The sequence below is a fragment of the Podarcis filfolensis genome (assembly GCF_964270895.1).
Source record: "Podarcis filfolensis genome assembly, chromosome: 8".
Classification (NCBI taxonomy): Eukaryota; Metazoa; Chordata; class Lepidosauria; order Squamata; family Lacertidae; genus Podarcis; species Podarcis filfolensis.
In genome coordinates, this window is record NC_139611.1 from 85,167,631 (window position 1) to 85,188,282 (window position 20,652).

Sequence of the window (20,652 nt, forward strand, 5' to 3'; positions counted from 1 at the left end):
ATGGAGAGGTGAAGTGGCTTCTCTAAGGACACAAAAGCTTAACAGAAGAATCAAGAGTATAACCCAAGAGTGCTTGTACCCTGTCCTCCTGTCCTGGTAGGACATATTTCCCCCAGATCTGGAATCTGAGCTCAAAGCTCCTCCTGCTCCTCCACGGGTTTGCCACGAATCCCTGTTGCCTGTATGGCACCCATGGCCGCCTATGCTCTAATCCAGCATTTCCCAAACTTCTGAATTCATTGACCCTTTGAATAGCTTATAAGGTTGTCATCAGCCCCAACCCAAGTTAAGAAAAAAGTTAAGAAATATCAGTATATAATCAACATTCATTGATCATTAGTCACCATTACTAGGAGTCATAAAACATAAAAAAGGGAGCAAAACAATAAGGCAGCATGGTCTGGGAATACTGTTGTATTGTAGAACCATCTTACTAAATAAAAGGTAAAGGGACCCCTGAACATTAGGTCCAGTTGTGACCGACTCTGGGGTTGCGGTGCTCATCTCGCTTTATTGGCCAAGGGAGCCGGCATACAGCTTCCAGGTCATGTGGCTAGCATGACTAAGCCGCTTCTGGCGAACCAGAGCAGCGCATGGAAACGCTGTTTACCTTCCTGCCAGAGCGGTACCTATTTATCTACTTGCACTTTGACGTGCTTTCGAACTGCTAGGTTGGCAGGAGCCGGGACCGAGCAACGGGAGCCCACCCCGTCACAGGGGTTCGAACCGCTGACCTTCTGATCGGCAATGCTCTGTGGTTTAACCCACAGCACCACCCGCGTCCCTTATCTTACTAAATAAGAGCTTCCTAATTGGCAAGGGAGATACACTCTGCATAGGCCAATGCCCGTTATTTCTGAGGCTCATAGTTCCTTTTTTCTCCCCCCCCCCCTTTTGCACAATACCTTGTAAACTTCTTTTCCATTCGAGACCCTTTTCAACCCCATGATCTTTATTCCCCACCTCCCAGCACAGTCCAATCAACCTCAAGGGATAAATTTGAACCCCCTTCGGAAACCCTGCTGAAGTCTGCTATGCTGCTGATGCTATGCTATGCTGATTTATTCTCCCCCCCCCCACAAAATTTGTATACTGCTTGATTGTAAGAAAACCTCGAAGAAGTTTACAAAACAATAAAAATATTTTCCTTTTTTTATTAGACTTTTTAGTTGTTTGTCTCACAAAGGTCTTCAAGGAACTTACACAAAGAAAAAGATATACAAATATCTGGGACAAGTAATACGGTCAAATAGGTCTTTTCTGGCCCATAGAGACTATATAACAACTAATGCATCTAAAGCAGCCATCCAGATTAGATCTCTACATGCTAAGAATCAGGCTCAATCAGTGAAGATAGCTTTGAGACTCTTTCAAATGAAAGTCCTCCCCCTTCTTTTGGTGGGCATCTCTTTAGGCTCCTGTAGGGATTTTTTGAAACTGGATTCTATCCAAACGCGATTCCTTAGAGCCATCCTTAGGATTCCCCCCTCTGTAGCGGGTGCGGTTATGAGATTAGAGGTCGGCTGGCAAGCTCTACGGTATGTGGCCTTGAAGACGAAGCTCTGGCTATGGCTCAAGCTTTGTTTTAAACCAGTGGGTATTGCCCCCTTGATATTGAGGGACGATTTCCAATCATCGTGGGAAAGGGAGGTCATTAACAAGGTTCAATCCTGCGGATTGTCTCACCTTTACTTTGAGTCTATGACGTACAATCCAGCTAGAGCTGTGATCTCCCGGAGACTGAGTGACATTGCCAGACAAGAGGACATAGCCCTGGTAAAACCAGGGATGTTCCTAGGGGACCAGATTTATCGGACCATACCAGCCCCCTACCTTGCAGAAATCCACTATGTTGAAGACCGCAGACTTCTTACAGCGGCTAGATTAAATGTCCTTGACTCTGCGATATTGTGGGGAAGGTACAGGGGAGTACCATACGCCCAGAGAACCTGTCATTGTGCCATGGGTGTGGTTGAGTCCACTGAACACATTCTCTTGACTTGCCCTTCTTATGCAGAGCTTAGACAAAATTTTATAGACCCACACCTATGTCAATTTAGCTTCCTACCCGGAGAAAACCAGGTTTTACACTTGCTGAATAATGTCACTAGAGTTATACCTTCCTTGGTGGCCAAATTTCTTTTTTTAGCTTTTAAGCGTCGCAAGACTATAATTGACTGTATTGATATGGGGCTATCTGTTTAGCCCATTTTAGTGTTGGCTAAGTTCTAAAATCTTCCTGGATGTTTTAACTGTGTATTGACAAATGTACTTTTTTCTGACTGACGGTCGAATAAAAGGTTGATGATGATGAGATATACAATGTATATCCCCAGCCGATGTGGACAGACTCCTCCAAGCTGGAAAGCCCACCACCTGTCCTCTCGACCCGTGCCCGTCTTGGCTGATTAGAGCGTGTCCAGATGAGGTGCGGGCCCCCCTGGGGGATATCATCAATTTGTCCCTTGGCACCGGGATATTCCCAGGGGAGCTGAAGGAGGCAGTGGTGCGCCCGCTCTTAAAGAAAACATCATTAGATCCCTTAGATCTATCCAATTACCGCCCGGTTTCGAATCTTCCATTCCTGGGTAAGGTGATTGAGAGAGCGGTTGCTGAACAGCTTGGCAGGTTTCTGGATGAAACATCGGCTCCGGATCCATTCCAGTCCGGCTTCCGCGCTGGTCATGGGACCAAGACGGCTCTGGTCACCCTAACAGATGATCTCTGCAGGCAGCTGGATCGAGGCGGGTCGGGGCTGCTGATTCTTCTAGACCTGTCAGCAGCCTTCGACATGGTCGATCACGAACTCCTGGACCACCGCCTTGCCGACGTGGGGATCCAGGGCACAGTCCTTCAATGGCTGCGCTCGTTTCTCTCTGGCCGGGGAGAGATGGTGCCGCTTGGGGGGGAATTGTCATCGCGCCACTCCTTGGTGTGTGGAGTGCCTCAGGGTGCGATACTCTCCCCGATGCTTTTTAACATCTTTATGCGTCCCCTCGCCCAGCTTGTCCGGAGTTTTGGGCTGGGTTGCCATCAGTATGCCGATGACACCCAACTCTATCTGTTGATGGATGGCCATCCTGACTCGGCCCCAGACACACTGACCAGATGTCTGGAAGCTGTGGCTGGATGGTTACGTGGGAGCCGGTTGAAGTTAAATCCTTCGAAGACAGAGGTCCTCTGGCTGGGACGGGACGATATGGGATTGAGGGGGCAACTCCCATCTCTTGCGGGGGTGCAATTAGTGCCAGCACTGTCCGTTAAGAGTTTGGGTGTAATCTTTGATACCTCCCTCTCTATGGAGGCGCAGATTACAGCTATAACAAAGGCGGCATTTTTTCATCTCCGCCAAGCTAAGCAGTTGGCTCCTTATCTCTCTCGCCCTGACCTAGCCACTGTGATCCACGCGACGGTCACCTCCAGACTGGATTATTGTAACTCGCTCTACGTGGGGCTGCCCTTGAGACTGACCCAGAAACTCAAGCGGGTGCAGAATGTTGCGGCGAGACTCCTTATGGGGTCTTCACTGCGAGATCACATTCATCGGGTACTATACCAGCTGCACTGGCTCCCGGTGGAGTACAGGATCAGGTTTAAGGTGCTGGTTTTAACCTTTAAAGCCCTATACGGCCTAGGACCCTCGTACCTACGGGACCACCTCTCCTGGTATGTCCCACAGAGGAACTTACAGTCTGCAAATAAAAACATCCTGAAGGTCCCAGGCCACAGAGAGGTTAGGCTGGCCTCAACTAGAGCCAGGGCTTTCTCGGCTGCGGCTCCAATCTGGTGGAACGCTCTGTCACAAGAGACTAGGGCCCTGCGGGACCTCACATCTTTCCGCAGGGCCTGCAAGACAGAGCTGTTCCACCAGGCCTTTGGTCAGGGCGCAGCCTGACTCCCTCCTCTGGCAATCTGCACAGAATTTTGCTTAATGGTTGCCATCAATTTGATTTTAATTAATTTTTATAATGAAATGTTTTTAGAATGTTGGATTATTTGATTGTTGTTAGCCGCCCTGAGCCCAGCTTCGGCTGGGGAGGGCAGGATATAAATAAAATTTATTATTATTATTATTATTATTATTATTATTATTATTATTATTATTACATGGCGGGGGGAGTGGAGGTCATATAACACCCATTAAAAACACATACTCAAATAATAAAGCATTCTCAGACCCACTAATTAATTAACAAATAAACAAAAATGAACAAAACCTTAACCTTTCCCTAGTCCAAAAATCATCCCCATGAAACCAACAACAAGAGCAACAATTTATTATTTATACCCTGCTGATCTGGCTGGGTTTCCCCAGCCACTCTGCGTGGCTCCCAACAGAGTGTTAAAAATAGAATCAAACATTAAGAACTTCCCCAAACAGGGCTGCTTTCAGATGTCTTCTAAAAGTCAGATAGTTGTTTATTTCCTTGACATCTGAGGGGGGGGGCATTCCACAGGGCGGACACCACCACCAAGAAGGCCCTCTGCCTGGTTCCCTGTAACTTCGCTTCTCGCAGTGAGGGAACTGCCAAAAGGCCTTCAGTGCTGGACCTCAGTGTCTTGGCTGAACAATGGGGGTGGAGATGCTCCTCCAGGTATACTGGGCCAAGGCCATTTAGGGCTTTAAAGGTCAGCGCCAACACTTTGAATTGTGCTCAGAAACATAATGGGAGCCAATGTAGGTCTTTCAGGACCGGTGTTATATAGTCTCGGCAGCCACACCCTGTCACCAGTCTAGCTGCTGCATTCTGGATTAGTTGTAGTTTCCAGCTCAACTTCAAAGGTAGTCCCACGTAGAGCGCATTGCAGTAGTCCAAGTGGGAGATAACTAGAGCACGCACCACTCTGGCGAGACAGTCTGTGGGCAGGTAGGGTCTCAGCCTGTGTACCAGATGGAGCTGGTAGACAGCTGCCCTGGACACAGAATTGACCTGCGCCTCCATGGACAGCTGTGAGTCCAAAATGACTCCCAGGCTGCACATCTGGTCCTTCAGGGGCACAGTTACCCCATTCAGGACCCACAAGTCCTCCACACCAGCCCCCGAAAACAGTACTTCTGGCTTGTCAGGATTCAACCTCAATCTGTTGGCCGCCTTCTTTTTTATTTATTTTTCTTTTAAGTTTTTTTGTAGTGAGTGACAGGTTTATAATAGGTGTCATAGTAGGGACTGGTGCTGTGATGTTGCAGCAAAATCACAAAGCCTAACCAATGTTAGCTGGTCCACATGGGTTTGGATCCAGAACCAGAACTATTAATAATAACATTATCAAATGCTGGTAGGGTTGAAAATAAAAAGGACAAGTCCAGGATACATGGTGGTTCACTCATCTGTTGGCAAAGAAGACACTATAATAGTAACAGGTATTGACTACTTGGTATGAGATCTTGCCAGAGTAACACTGCTGTCATCAGGAGAGACCTTATTGCATGTTCCCTCCACCAGTGAGGTGCAGAGGCCCAGAACTGTGTCTTTTAATTAAGAAGTATTCCGATAACAGAACAAACTGCCCTGAAAGATTCAGCGACCCATCCTATTGGGCATGGTCAGATGACGGGTTAAGACGCTTCTTTGAAAGTCTGTTTTGTGGTATGGCTCACTAGTCCTGATTTCTTCGTTATTTGGTGCTGTGTAGCTTGGGGTAGGGTGCTGTTGCTGTTGGATTATTTATTTACTGTGATGGTGGTTTCTATATCTGTTTTCTGCCCTAAGGCCCCCAAAGCGGTGAACAGCACATTAATACATCAAAATATACAGTAAAGTACAATGAAATGATGTCAATCAGTCACCAGTTAAAATACTATGAAATGGCAATACGCTAACAGGAGAACTAGGATAAACCTTCTCAAGCTATAGGATTAAGTGCTCTTACCAATCCTACATTTCATGCAGTTAGGGGCTAGAAATTTGAACAATGAGAAACAAACAAGACAAATAAACCTTATCCCAAGTAGAAGATGCGTGCTCTCACCAGCCGCTCAGCATTCTACCTATTCAGGGTATATCGGGACAGTTATATCATTTTATAATATTGGTTGGATACTGCCTTGTTTATTTCGTTGAAAAGTATAGACGGTAAATATTTTTTTAAATAAAGCCTGACCTTATGCATACCTGATTCAATAGGGGCAGTTGTTACTGTGTACTGTGTTGGTCTGAGAGAATAAGAGATGGAAAAACATCATTATAAGGAGCCACCCCTTTGCATTATTGAAAATGGCCCATAATTGAAATCTGTGTTGACAACTTTAAAAGCTATTCCTATATATTAAAAATCCATGCCACTCTTGCACACGGATTTTCGATGCACTAAACATTTTGTGATGGGTCCAGTTTCTGAAAGGAATAAGATGTTTGCTTTCTGTTTATACTTACGATCTAGCCTCCATTTCATTCTGCCCCTGATAAAAGTGTAACTTGAAAACCTTAATATTCTAGCAGCAAGAAACTGCTAGTCAAATAAAAACAATCACCTCTCAAGTTTTATGTCTCTTCTTTACTTGATTTGAGGCAGTCTGTCTAAATTTTACACTTGAACATGCACCGAATTTCCTTCTATAAACAGCTGGGCACTCCCGTGATGCTGTCCAGTCTCAATGCATTTCTCTTTCTCGGAATGGCCATCAATAGCCTGTTGTATCCATCCCTTCTGTAGCCAAAGACCCCCCTCTGCAACAATCCTTTGTGGTTATAGTGGCATTTCAGGCCCTCCCTCACCCCCTGCTGCAGCTCGGCAGGCAGTCTTGCTGCTTTAGAGGTCTGCGGTGATTCAAGCCTAGTGCCATTGGTCAGGACATGAATCCCAGCCAAGCTGGGGAGGGCGGAGGAGGGGGAACAAGAGCGACACACACCATGTGTTGGCACACAATACCAGATGCTGGTTTTCATAATGGGGAAGCCTTTTTTGCCTCAGGCACCATTCATTGTTCAGCAGCCCCTGCAGAAGAGCTGTAAGAATAAAACCCTTGGTAGGTGGATGAAAGTGTAAACTGGGTGGTGGTCTGAATATATTTTTTTTGGTGGACTGTACTTCTGTAAATGAGAAGGCAACACTCCAGGAAGATATCACCACATCATAGCTGGTTCTTTTGCCTCTTTGTAGATATTTTCTGCTGTTTTGCTGTTGTAATAAATGGGTTGCCATCTGTGAAGCTTTATTGCCTTCCCCCAGTTTTACATTTGTGTTTGGTTTCGTGTGATCATTGAAGATGAGAGCTTGAAAAAAGCCTGTGCTGCTTCTCTACAGCTGTAAAGAAATAGTCTTCCTCCGTGCCTTCAACTTGTTCTCTTTTTTCCAGTACCTGCATTTGTATAAGTGTCGGACAGACAGAACTGAGATTTTTTACTCATAGAGAGAATGCACGCTCAGTCTAAAAAACCACTTAGCAGGGATAAGCCTTATAGAAATGAATCTCAGTTGCAGAACGTAAGAAGGATCAAAGGGTTTTCAAATGCCGCATGTACAGACACAAGTATGCATGCACGCAGCTCCCACAGTATTTACAAGGTTGCATAGTTATGTGTCTGAAATAATTCTTCTTGCATAACACAGATGGCTTACTGGAGTCAAGAGTCCTCAAATTTGGCTAGCTTACTAACTAGCCTTAATATTGGTTGCCCCCATTTCTCTTCCATGTAATTTCTTGAGCATGTGGAGAGGACTCCGGAGGAAGAAAAAAAAGGAGTTGTTCTCTTCCTTTTTACTGGTAGCTGCTTTTGCATCTCCAGAGTGCCAGTATGAAGTATGAGCTTGATTTCAGCCCCTCAACGGAGTTCCCTGGATCAGAACCCTTGGGGGAGAGGAACACCTTCCACCTGACACAGTGAAAAATCTCTCTAAATTCTCTGCAGTTCAAAGGACATCCCTGGCAGAGACAATTGCCAGAAGGACAGAGGTGGCTACCACTGAGTATTTGGCAACTGGATTTGTGGACTTGTGGGTAGGCATAGAAAGAATATGAGAACACTGCTGTAGACTATCTCTGATTTTTGAGCTGTGGGCAGAAACTTCACAGCCATTAGGTTTACAAATTTGAAGTATTTATTTCAGAGCATTTTTAACCTACCCATCGTCCAAACATCTCAAGGCAGGTTACAGAATTCAAAGTAACAGTAATATATCCACATTGCGGGGGAGTAGATTTTTAATTTTTTAAATTTTGACCGGACCAGTATTCCATAGCTGCCTGGGCATATACAGTGGTACCTCGGGTTACAGACGCGTCAGGTTACAGACTCTGCTAACTCAGAAATAGTACCTTGGGTTAAGAACTTTGCTTCAGGATGAAAACAGAAAATGTGCAGCGGCGGCAGCGGGAGGCCCCATTAGCTAAAGTGGTGCTTCAGGTTAAGAACAGTTTCAGGTTAAGAACAGACCTCCGGAATGAATTAAGTTATTAACCCAAGGTACCGTGGTAGATAGGAAATGTCCAAAATGTCAGCACCTAGTATACTTGTAGGAAACCGTCTCCTAACTATATCCAAGGCTACCCTTCCTGAATCCCAAAATAGTTTTCAACCTTCTAGGGGACAGTGTTGAATCAATGATTCTTCAACATCAACTTTGTTGGACTGGTCATGTTGTTCGGATGCCTGATTATCGTCTGCCAAAGCAACTACTCTATTCTGAACTTAAAAATGGAAAGCGTAATGCTGGTGGTCAACAAAAGAGGTTTAAAGACTATCTCAAAGCAAATCTTTAAAAATGGAGTATAAGCACCGACAACTGGAAAACACTGGCCTGTGAGTGCTCCAATTGGAGAACAGCCTTTACCAAAGGTGTCGTGGACCTCGAAGATGCTCAAACTTAGGATGAAAGGGAAGAAACATGCTAAGAGGAAGGCACAGTTTGGCAAACCCCTCACCATGATCAACTCCCACTTGGAATCCTATGTCCCCACTGTGGAAGCACATGTGGATGGCTCAGTTGGTTAGAGTGTGGTGCTGATAATGCCAAGGTTGCAGGTTCGATCCCTGTATGGGACATCTGCGTATTCCTGCATTGCAGGGGGTTGGACTAGATGATCCTCAGGGTCCCTTCCAATTCTATGATTCTATGACTGGATCCAGAATTAGCCTCCACAGTCACCTATGGACACACCATTAATACTGTGTTCATTGAAGACAACCCTACTCGGCTACAAGTGATTTCCAAAGGAAGAAGACGATACTTGTAGGGAGTGGTCATTTCATAGCTGGGGTGCCACCACGGAGAATACTTTATCCCATACTACCTTCCAATACGCCAACCCATTGGTGGGTTAACAGGAAGGGCCATCTCCCTCATTCAGTCTGTTTCTGCTTCCAATCACAGAGTAACACTTGTTTGGAATGGAGTCTACTGACATGTAGCCCTAATCAAATGCAGCATCCTATATTATGGCTTTTTTGGTGCCAAGTGAGGACCATTTAATTCTTCGAGGCCTTTAAGTTTTAAAAAATGTGTTAGTGCTCTTTGCATTGTTTTTGTCCTCTTGTGTTGGTTTTATTCTTGTTTTACTTTGTGGCTGTTTTAATTCATTTTTAGATCATATGTTTGTTTGTGTGTGTGTGTGTGTGTGTGTGTGTATGTATATATATATATATATATTAGTTTTATTATTTTAATCTTTGTTTTGTAAACTGCCCCCAGAACTTTGGGCAATATAGAATCATATTTAATAAATATAATCCAGCATATTGGCTTTAGGGCAGGAAAATGCAATCCTGATTTCGTACCAAACATTTCTGCTTTGCAATAATTCTTTCCACGTCAACTTGTTGGAAATCCTTCTGGTCTGCCCAGTATCATAGAATGTGTGTGTTGCAGGGAATTTTGGGTGATTTCTCTGGGGTGCATGTTTTAATTCACATGGAGCACTGGTCAGGGCCACTGGACTTCACTGTCATTCTCCATGACCTAAGAATGCACCCTGGGACATAGAAATGGATGGGCAAACTGGTGTGTTTGAAACTTGACTTGGTTAATATAGCAATAAAGGTAAAAGGGTAAAGGGACCCCTGACCATTAGGTCCAGTCATGGCCGACTCTGGGGTTGCGGCGCTCATCTCGCTTTATTGGCCGAGGGAGCCGGTGTACAGCATGACTAAGCCGCTTCTGGTGAACCAGAGCAGCGCACAGAAACGCCGTTTACCTTCCTGCCAGAGCAGTACCTATTTATCCACTTGCACTGTGACGTGCTTTCGAACTGCTAGGTTGGCAGGAGCAGGGACCGTGCAACGGGAGCTCACCAGCAAGTCCTAGGCTCTGTGGTTTAACCCACAGCGCCACCCGCGTCCCTAATATAGCAATAGCAGCCATTATTTCTATGTCTTTCATACAGTCTCATGCAGGGCCGGCCCACTTATGAGGCAAGCGCCTCAGGCAGCAGGATCCACAGGGGCAGCGGATCTGGCCTCCAAGGAATGCATTGCCTCCCCAGCGGCTGCACCAAATGCTGCACCTCTATAGTGGCCTCTCAGAAAACAGGAGGCACTGCTTCTCTCCTTCCACTCTTGTCCCCAATGTAGATTTTTATTCCCCACTTGTTCCTGTTGTGGATCTTCAGTTGCCCCATCCCTGGTTGGCGGGGGGAGTGGGCATCATTTTGTGGTTTGCCTCAGGTGCCAAAATGTCTTGGTCTTAAGTTTGCAAATAATTTTAAGTGAGAGTAGAATTTGGATAGTGTCCCCACATGAAGTCACTTTTGTGTCTAGAAATCTGTTCCTGGACATTGAAACATCTTTCCAGCCTTGAACATTATATGAATAATTTCCTGGCCTGCAGTGCCATAGTCACTGGTGTGAATGGTATTTTCTCAGTAAGAAAACAATGTTTCTGTCTCCACCTCTGCCCCCCCACTCCCCATTTCCCTGAGGAATTAATGTGAAGTGGACTATATCACAGTAACATAAGGAGGCATCTGCTATTACTAGGGCCCTATTATGAAATTCACTTTCCGGTTCTTTGGGAAAATTGTACCTTTTTAAAGAATTCCAATTCTATCTTATGCAGTGCAAGAAATATGAGCACATTGCCTCTTCAATTTCCCATGATCAAAGCTCCCCACCCCCCACCCCAGTAACTCGGGAGTATAGAAAGGAGGGTATTGCAAATGATGCAAAAATTGCAGTAAAGTTAGTTTGTAATAAGCAAAATCAGCACACTTTTGTAAGGATGGGAGAAGAAAGTAAGCAACAGTGGACAAAGAAGCATAATTCTGGATGGAAAAGGTAGACTGTGCCATGTCTCACCTGAAAATAACCTAACTTACTCAAATAAGGCAGAGGATGTGCTGCCAATTAAACCACAGACTCTGCTCCCAGAGCTTTCTGTGGGAACTGGGTTTGAAAGGAACTATTTGGCAGAGAGCAGCTAAGCCAGCAAGAGCCAACTTCCTCTCTCTGGTAGTAATTATTAATGCTTTCCCCACTCTTGAGTTATTGAAGGCTTAAACATTTTGGCCTAATGTAATCTGGCTCTGATATAGCCGCAGGTACAGTTGGCTTGTTTCAGGAATGTAGAAGCTCTTGCTAAAGTACATGGGACAGCATTGAAGAAGTGTTGGCACACAATATTGCAGAAGGGTTTCAATATAAAGCAGTGAAGGATAGTTCAGCATGGAATATTGAGCGTGCTGTCATCTAGCCTTGTTAGGAACACCTCAAATAAGTGAGGGACTATCTTCTGCAGAACCTCCCAGATGTCAGTCCCAAGCTGCTGTAGTCTTTCTAAAACAGTTCCCTGTTGTGATTGCTTTTCATATTACATTTTAAGGCAGCAGTTGACTCTGCATGTATTTTGACAGGAAAATGAGCACAAACATACTTTTAAAATTACAGTGCACAAAACTAGCTCTGAGAGAAGACTCATGAGCTGCAGATCTGCTCCTTGAGTCTTTCTTGTCGTGAAGAGGTCTTTTTTATGAGCTAGTTTCATGCATAACATGATGATTCTTTCAAACAGAGCAAGAGAAGAGCAATCTTGCCAGTTCCCATGAAACACTGTCCTGGATTATAGCTACAGTTCAGTCAGCAGCTCCATAATGAACATTGGCACTAACTGATTAAAAGGTTTTTCAAGAAAGTCCATTATATCGTGTCAGAGGCCAGCCCACAAGCACCATCATGCTGTTTGCTTTGACAGTTACTGGGTTTAGGTGATAAGCAACTAATTCATACGTGCATGTTCATCATTTGATAACTGCAGCACCATGGTGCTTGCCTGCATGAATGGCCCATCACAGTTCTAGTACCACAGGCAAAGCTCTCTAATAGCCATTTCATTTTACCAAGCAAAAACAGCAAACCGCCCGCCCCCCCCCATCAACTCCCTCCCCTACAATACCCCAGCCAAAGATTCTGTTCAGTAGACTCAGCTTTTGTAGTTGCCATCAGTCTGGGTCCCACCCTCCCAGGCCAGGTAGGAAAAAGGCCTGCAAGGCAGGGAGCATGTCTCCCAGGACTCACAGCCAAGCTGGCCTCCGGCCTCTTCAGCAGCCTCAGCTTTTGTAGCTGGAGTCAGTCAGGGCCCTGCCCTCCCAGGCCAGGCGGGAAAAGCCCTGCAAGGCAGGGAACAGGTCTTTCAGAACTCATAGCTAAGAAGCATTAACATATGGCTCTATATACATGGATAGGTATATCTGTAATACAAATATGTCATCCAGGTCCCAGTGAATTATCTCTTACAGACAGCTAGCCTTGCTTTTGTAGGTGAGCATGACACAGAAACTCCATTTTTTGAACAACTGACCTGCCATTGCAGAGTTGTCCGAGGTTTGGCTAAACGAGAGCATTTTGACATAAATATGGTTTCCATTATTTAACATACAATAGTGTAGTATACAAACCTCCAATGGTTCATGCATCGCTATGGAAGGGGCACTTGCCTCCCCACTGATGGGTTTTCCTGGCCCAGTCGCCTTCTAAATCCAGCCCGCAGACAGTCCAGGAATCAGCGTGTTTTTACATGAGTAGAATGTGTGCTTTTGTTTAAAATGCATCTTATTTAAAATTTTATTTGTGGGGCATAGGAATTTGTTCATCCCCCCCCCAAAAAAATATAGTCCAGCCCCCCACAAGGTCTGAGGGACAGTGGACCAGCTCCCTGCTGAAAAAGTTTGCTGCCCCCTGTTTCAGACTGTCCCCTTCACTAACCAATTGATGATTCTTTTTTATGGCTTTTGATTCACTTCATTTTGATGTAAATTCTGACCCATTGCTCTGCATTTATTTTTTAATATTGAATATGAAGATGATGTAAACAACATCTGTGCTTCACTCCGCCACAGTTATCCTTTTTATTTTCCTTCTATTGAGTTGTACATTCTATTGACTTTTTGCAGTGGTAGTCATAAAAATTAGTAAACATATATTTAACAAGAGAGAGAAGTTTCTGCTGCCATTGCCCACTTCTTTTAATGGTTGTATCTGCTTCTCTGTATGTAAACACTGCTAGCTGTGCACCAGCAGTATCTTCTGCCGAAGTACCTCACACAGCTTGCCTTTGTTCCTGTGAACATGAGACATATAAGTGACCATTATGTAGTGGAATGGCTTTGTGAAGAAGAAAGAGGATGTGGCAGCTGATTTGACTGCTGTTTGGACTTGCTAGCTCTGTAAGATATAGGTCTGTGTGAACCAAGATGGGTTTGCCTGCCAAAGTTTTGATTGGCTTGGAGCGAATCCATGAGAAATCTGTTGGGGTGGGGGAAGGCAGTGGTGGAGGGCCAACCACTGCCTTGCAAAGGGCTGTCTCACAAGGGAGCTTTAACAAGTATAAGAAAAGCCAGAGCTCTGCCTTGGCAAACAGAGAATTAGCGGGGGCGGGGATGTCTTGCATTTCCAGGAATGGGTATACGGCCTCGATCTTCCTCTCTATCTTCCTCAACTCATTTATTTCAAAATGCCGAATGATTATTATGCCAACTCTACTCACCTTTTTTTAAAAAATCCAGGCATCTCAAAAGTGTTATTTCGTATTAAGGCAAAGGCAATTCCTCTGGGGATTCTTGGAGGCCTTCATCTGCTTGTTTGAATTATACCTCAGATACAATCCGGGCCATTCCTGAACTCTGAAGCAGGATGCCCTGTGTCTAAATCATAGAGTTGGAAGGGACCCCAAAGGTCATCTTGTCCAACCTTCTGCAATGCAGGAATCTCAACTAAAGCCATCCAACTTCCGCTGGATGATTCCTGACAAACTGAAAACCTCTAGTGGGGTGGGGGGCAGCGTCTTCTGGCAAGTGTGTCACAAAATCTAAGATGGTGCCATACACTATAACTTAGATGCAGCCCCACTGGGATACATAGAGTTTTGCTTGTGAGTCAAGCAGTGAGGTGGGCAGTGGTGGAGGAAGCCTCTTGGGCGCCCAGGGGCGGGGCAAGCTGCCTATAGGGTCAGGGTGCGTCGCACGGTGCCCATAGGGGCTAGGGATGGGCTGCAGCATGAGGCGCCCATAGGGACAGGCAGAATTGGAGCTAGCTGCGGCGCACGTCCTGGGGGGAGCATCAGCTTCGGTACACATCCCAGGGGGGTGTACTGGCGGTGGGGAGCATCCTGGGGGGGGGTGCCCCCCACGGTGATGTCACCCCCCTCAGGGATGACACCCAGGGCGGACCGCCCCCACCTTGCTCCGCTTCTGGAGGTGGACCCTCATGGAAGGAGATGCAAAAAATCCAAGTAGGTGGAACTTGCTTCTCCTCACCAGCCTAGACAGGAGTAACCTGAATATTCCCTTGCAAAGTAGTCTCTCATTCGCATTAGATTTGTGTGATGATAGCCCTCCCCCAACTTGCCCCTTTGGCCCAACCTGATTTAGGAAGACTTGCTGCTTTGTCTCATTTCCCTGTATGTAGTTTTAGGAGGAGTCACAGATATATTCTCTGACATGCCGGTGTTGTATTAGTCCCTCTCTCCATATGTAATTGCACACTGCAACGGAGCTGCTTGCACATAAATGTGTGCAATGATCTCTAGACACTTGGCTGGGTACCAGGGACCAAGAAGGCAAAATAAGCTTTAAAGAGGGGTTCAAGCTGATAAGGTTAGAGAAGCACTGCTCTCAGTTTGCTGTGTCAAGAATCAAGCTGCCCTGCGATGTCCTCAGGGCAAGTAGGAGTGGCTACATCAGGAATGAAGAGCTGTAGCCCTCTGGGTGTTGTTGGACTACAAGGCCCATCAGCCTCAGCCAGCATGACCATTGGTAAGATACAGTATTTGGAGGCCTACCTAGATGATGCCACATATCTCAAGTTTCTGTGGCCAGTCATATTTGTGGAGAGGGGTGCTTGCTCACTTGTGGAGTACATGCTTTATATGCATAAGACCTCAGGTTCAGTCTTTGCTACCTGTAATTAGAAAGGATCTTTGGTAGCAGGACTGAAGAAATGCCTTTGCTTGAAATCTTAGAGAGCTGAGCTTCTTCCAGTCAGAGTAGACAGACATCACTGACCTAGATGGGATGAGTGATCTCAGTATAAAACAACTTCATGTTACGTGGAAAGGAGATTTTGAAGTCTTGGAGGTAGCCTAAAGTGTCCCAATCTACCTCGGGCAGGTTTAAAAACCCATTGTGGTGCCTTCTTCAATGAATAGGATATGAAAGTGTTTTCTTTCTTCTTTTTGACGTCCTTTTAAATATTTAAAAGCATTTTGAAAGATTCCTTTTAATCTTTTTCTTTTGGTTAAACAATGTCCATTCTTTCTCCTTGTGTCATGTTGCCATGTACAGCACTAATTTAAAATCCCTTACCATTTTGTTCTGTTTCATGAACAGCCAAAAGAAAAATGTTTGAGGAACTTTATGCTCCCACCAAGGTCTCTATCCCTGAGTGCTTTACTTCATGCCCTGCATGGTATCTACTTACTTCATTACCTGAATGTGGAGCAATGTAGGCATTTGCTTTCTTGGATGAAATCAGTGTTAAAGGTTCTCAAGCACAGTGGAGTAATATTCTTCCCTTTAGGTATTTCCCTGGCTCCAGCTGGAACTGTTGCAGTTTGCCTTGTGCTAAAATAATACTTTGGTAAATTCATGGAGAGGTTTTATCACTGGCTACATGTCACAGTGGGAAGCAGGTGGCGCTGTGGGTTAAACCACAGAGCCTAGGACTTGCCGATCAGAAGGTTGGCGGTTCGAATCCCTGCGATGGGGTGAGTGCCTGTTGCTTGGTCCCTGCTCCTGCCAATCTAACAGTTCGAAAGCATGTCAAAGTGCAAGTAGATAAATAGGTACCGCTCTGGCGGGAAGGTAAACGGTGTTTCCGTGCGCTGCTCTGGTTCACCAGAAGCGGCTGAGTCATGCTGGCCACATGACCTGGAAGCTGTATGCCGGCTCCCTCGGCCAATAAAGCGAGATGAGCGCCGCAACCCCAGAGTCGGTCACGACTGGACCTAATACCTTTACCTTTACCTTACATGTCACAGTGCCTATATACTATCCAGCACTAGCACCATCTTTGAGGGGCCTTGGGTGTTTGGGCACCCACAAGATTTCTACTGTGGGTGTCCACCCGTCATGTCATGCATGTGCTGCTCAGCCTCCACCTACCGCCACCGCCTGCTGTCTTCTCGCTGGTTGCACCCATGCTTTCCTGCCCAATCCCTGATGCCTGCTCTTCTCTGGCCTCCCTTTTTCTCTCCTATGGTCCTGGGGCGAGGGCATGGAGGAAGGGGGGAGACAGGGGTTTTTGCCTCAAGGAGCAAAACATCCTGGGGCAGCCCTGATACCACATCTATGAGTACCATGCTGCTTCTGAACGGCATCAGCGCACAAGCAGCAAGAGGGCGCAAGCACCAAAAGTCATAAGAAAGGGAATTCTAAGCATACAGAAAAACTTTCTGACAGCAAAAGCAGTTTGACAGTGGAATGGTCTCCCTTGGGAGGTTGTGGACTCTCATTCCTTGGAGGTCTTTAAGCAGAGGCTGGATGGCCACCTGTCATGGATGCTTTAGCTGCGATTCCTCCATTGCAGGGCATTGGACTAGATGGCCCTTGGGGTCCCTTCGAATTCTACAATTCTATGAATATATGAGTACACTTTACTGGGGCTGGGGGACCAGCTAAGATACACCCCATTGCCATGAGGAGAAACGCTGCAGCTAAATTGCAGGTCATGCCTGAAGATATTTATATAAACATATTTTCCTATGGATCTGTTTTCCAGGCAGCGTTAGAGCAGCGCAAGACACCTTCTAAACAGTGTGTGCTTGTGCAGTTAAACTAGAACTTTTAGTATGAGAGGCAAATAAGCATGGATCTCTCTCTGTGACATGCTCTCTCCAAAATTACGTGTGCCCTGCCTCTGAATATCAGTTTCTGGGAAGCAACAACAGAAGAGGACTATTGCTTTCACGTCTTGGAGACATTGGGCTGTTCACTGTGGGAAATGGGATGCTGGAGAGCCAGTGTGGTGTAGTGGTTAAGAGCGGTAGTCTCATAATCTGGTGAACCGGGTTCGCGTTTCCGCTCCTCCACATGCAGCTGCTGGGTGACCTTGGGCCAGTCACATTTCTCTGAAGTCTCTCAGCCTCACTCACCTCACAAAGTGTTTGTTGTGGGGGAGGAAGGGAAAGGAGATTGTTAGCCACTTTGAGACTCCTTAGGGAAGTGGAATTTGCTGCCAAGGAGTGTGGTGGAGTCTCCTTCTTTGGAGGTCTTTAAGCAGAGGCTTGACAACCATATGTCAGGAGTGCTCTGATGGTGTTTCCTGCTTGGCAGGGGGTTGGACTCGATGGCCCTTGTGGTCTCTTCCAACTCTATGATTCTATGATTCTATGATTCTAGGGTAGTGATAAAGCGGGATATCAAATCCAAACTCTTCTTCTTCTGGACTAGATACGTAGGTTTTTGGTCTGATCTAGCAGAGCTCTTTCTATGTTCCTACTGTTGCTTTAAGGTAGGGGCTGAAATGCTTCCACCTTCATTGCATTTAAACTTCTATTTTTTTTTTTAATAGTATTTTTTATTGCGTTTCTTTCCAAATTTTGTACATTGCAAGCAAATGAGGAGTTTACAAGAAACCATTTTTTTTTTTTTTTTTTTTTATAACAAACCAATAAAAATCAAAACAAAAATAAATCCCAACTTGGACTTCCCCACCCCTTCCGATTCTGCGTTCTTTATATTAACCTTGTCAGCAATTTATTACCTTATGTCCTACCTTATTGTAACTTTTACATGTTATGTATCTAAATTCAATATATTATATCACAATTTTTATACCTTTAAAATAAACGTAACATGTTCAATTCATATTATCTCCTTTTCTCTTTTATCACTTGATTTACTATTTACTTAATCATGATTGCTAAAGCGTATCCTTTCCAAATCATGCACAATCTTAAGATTCATACAGTTTATAATACTTTTGCAAGTAGTCTTTAAACTTTTTCCAGTCCGCCTCAATTGTTTCTACATCCAAATCTCGGATTCTGCCGGTCAGTTCAGCTATCTCCATGTAGTCCATCAACTGCGTCTGCCATTCCTCCAGCGTGGGTAAATCTTGTGTCTTCCAGTTCTTTGCAATGAGTATTCTTGCTGCTGTACTAGCATACATAAACAAAGCTCTGTCCTTCTTTAACACTTTCTGGTCCACCATGCCCAACAGGAAGGCCTCTGGTTTCTTGGGAAAGGTATACCTAAATACCTTTTTCAACTCATTATAAATCATTTCCCAGAAAGCCTTAACCTTTGGGCATGTCCACCAGAGGTGAAAGAAAGTCCCCTCTGCTTCCTTACACTTCCAACATTTATTGTCAGACAGGTGATGTATCTTAGCTAACTTGACTGGGGTCATGTACCACCGGTATATCATTTTCATAATGTTTTCCTTCAAGGCAGTACTTGCCGTAAATTTCATTCCGGTGTTCCATAACCTTTCCCAGTCTTCAAACATAATGTTGTGTCCAACATCCTGTGCCCATTTAATCATAGCAGATTTAACTGTCTCATCCTGTAAATTCCACATAAGCAGCAAGTTATACATTCTAGATAACAGCTTTGTCTTTGGTTCTAACAATTCTGTCTCTAGTTTCGACTTTTCCACCTGGAAACCAACTTTTTTATCCATTTTGAAAACCTCTTGAATTTGAGCATAATGTAGCCAATCTCGCACCTTATTTTTTAGTTTATCCTGGCTCTGCAACTTCCAATTGTCTCCAATTTTTTCAGTTAGTTCCCAATATTTCGGCCAGTAGGCCTCCATATTGGGTCTTTTTCGGGCCTTGGCCTCCACTGGTGATAACCACCTCGGAGTTTTACTCTCTAGTAAGTCTTTATATTTCATCCAGACTGCAAAAATTGCTTTTCTGACAATGTGGCTTTTAAACAATTTATGTGCTTTAACCTTGTCGTACCATAAGTATGCGTGCCAACCAAAAGCATTATTAAAACCTTCCAGATCTAGGACATCAGTGTTTTCCAACAAGAACCAATCTTTCAACCAGCAGAAGGCTGCAGCTTCATAGTACAACCTCAGGTCCGGCAGGGCAAACCCCCCTCTTTCTTTTGAATCTGTTAATATTTTGAACTTTATTCGGGGCTTTTTGCCCTGCCAGATAAATCTAGATATATCCTTCTGCCATTTTCCAAAGCAATCCACTCTGTCCACGATCTGTAAGGTTTGAAACAAAAATAACATTTTCGGCAACACATTCATTTTTATAGCTGCGATTCTTCCCAACAAGGAAAGTTTCAATCTTGACCAAATTTCTAAATCCTTTTTAACTTCCAACCAACATTTCTCATAATTATCCTTAAATAAATTCAAATTTTTGGAGGACAAATAGATCCCAAGGTATTTCACTTTTTTAACCACATTCAGCTCTGTTTCTCTCTGAAACCCCTCTATTTCTGTAATTGTTAAATTTTTGGTCAGAACCTTAGTTTTTTGTTTATTCAACCTAAATCCCGCCACCCGACCAAATTCAGATATAAGTTCAAGAACTTTTTTTGTACTGGATTCTGGCTCCTGCAGTGTCAAAACTAGGTCATCTGCAAAAGCTTTCAGTTTATATTGTTTCACTCCGACCTCTATCCCTTGTACCAACCGGTCCTCTCTGATCATATTCAGTAGCACCTCCAGGACTGAAATAAATAACAGAGGGGGTAGAGGGCACCCTTGTCGTGTCCCTTTTTCAATTTTAAATTCCTCCGTCACCACATTGTTCACTATTAATTTAGCTTTTTGTTCTGAATAGATTGCATGTAATCCATTCTCAAACCCCCGTCCTACTCCCATCCCTTCCAAGTTCTTCTTCATAAACATCCAAGATATGTTGTCAAAAGCTTTCTCCGCATCAATAAAAATTAACACCGCCCTTGTGTTCCTGTTAGTCTGCAAAAGTTCTAAAATGTCAATGATGTTTCTAGTGTTCTCATATAAATGTCTACCAGGGAGAAAGCCTGCTTGGTCTTTATGAATTACTTCATTTAAAACTTTTTTAAGTCTATTTGCCAAAATGTCTGCAAATATTTTGTAATCCACATTTAGGAGTGAGATAGGACGGTAGTTTTTAAGCTGAGTCTTTTCAGATTCTGACTTAGGTATCAATGTGATGAAGGCTTCTTTCCACGTTTCTGGTGCCCTCTTCCCATCCATGATCTGGTTGCATACCTCCAACAAAGGTTGTATCAAATAATCCTTCAGAACCTTATAATATTTGGAGGTAAGC

At 44.6% G+C, this 20,652-nt stretch overlaps 1 protein-coding gene across 10 annotated transcripts in view; it reads left to right on the forward strand.

Moving 5' to 3' along the window:
• The window catches only part of BICRA (BRD4 interacting chromatin remodeling complex associated protein), a 107,269-nt gene that overhangs the window by 50,628 nt on the left and 35,989 nt on the right, over positions 1–20,652 (forward strand). The window lies entirely within an intron of this gene.